Genomic DNA, 1056 nt, shown 5'->3' with positions numbered 1-1056 from the left:
CCTGCAGCTGGTCTAAGATTTGAACCGAGCCATCAAATTCCCAAGCCTGTATTCTTTCCATCTACCTATTAATGGAAAAATTGGCAATAATCTTATAAAGAGAAATCCACAAAAATTCAACATTGTTTCTCAATGAAATCTCTTAAAATTAGGAATCTAGGATTTCTTATGTAAAAAAAAAGGAAAGAGTTAATTTCTGGTTTTTTGTTTATTTTAATTAAGTGAGAGGAGGGAAGGCAGAGACAGACTCCTGCATGTGCCCCCAACTAGGATCCACCTGGCAAGCCTTCTAAGGGGTGATGCTCTGCCCATCTGGGCCATTGCTCAACAATTAAGCTATTCTTAGTGCCTGAGGCACAGACCACAGAGCCATCCTCAGCTCTCAGGGCCAACTTGCTCCAATCGAGCCATGGCTGCAGAGGAGTAGAGAGAGAGAGAAAGAGAGAAAGAGACAGAGAGGGAGAGAGAGAGAGAAGTGAGATGGGGAGGGGTGGAGAAGCAGATGGGCACTTCTCCATGTGCCCTGGCTGGGAATCGAACCTGGGACATCCACACAGCAGGCCGACGCTCTACCACTGAGCCAACCAGCCAGGGCTGAGTTAATTTCTTGGGAAGAGAAAATTTGAATTCAGGAGACTGTTTGTTTGTTTATTTATTTATTTTTTATTTTAGGAGCCGGTCTATTTTTTTAGTGGGAAAATATGGCAAGTGGAAGCCTAGCACCAACCTTTCCTCTCCTCCCTGAAGCCATTACATCCTCACTGTGGTTTGTGTGGGGGCAAACCTAAAGGGAAGGAAAGATAGTAACACCCACCACAAATTCTCAGTGATAATAGCAGGAAATCCACCCAAAATACCAGTGTGTCCCGTGTATGTGTCTGTATGACTCCAATTTCATTCAAAAGAATTTCAAAAATATATTTTTAACTTGTAGAATGAAAACTCCTGAACAAGGAGAAGGTAATGGAATATAAAACACCCAGAACGGACAGGCTGGGCCAAGTGCCCGATGAAGAGAGGACAGTCTGACAAGGTGAATTCCCAGAGACTGTGGGG

At 43.8% G+C, this 1056-nt stretch overlaps 1 non-coding gene across 1 annotated transcript; it reads right to left on the bottom strand.

Annotated features, from left to right (window-relative positions):
- Positions 1-519: 519 nt before the first annotated feature.
- On the bottom strand, positions 520-595 carry TRNAS-GCU (transfer RNA serine (anticodon GCU)). Its single transcript has one exon. It is a non-coding gene; the product is annotated as a tRNA-Ser (tRNA).
- Positions 596-1056: the final 461 nt, after the last annotated feature.

The sequence above is a fragment of the Saccopteryx bilineata genome, chromosome 4 (genome assembly GCF_036850765.1).
Source record: "Saccopteryx bilineata isolate mSacBil1 chromosome 4, mSacBil1_pri_phased_curated, whole genome shotgun sequence".
NCBI lineage: Eukaryota > Metazoa > Chordata > Mammalia > Chiroptera > Emballonuridae > Saccopteryx > Saccopteryx bilineata.
The sequence above is the reverse complement of the archived record's forward strand: the minus strand, read 5'-3'. Positions and strand labels throughout refer to the sequence as shown.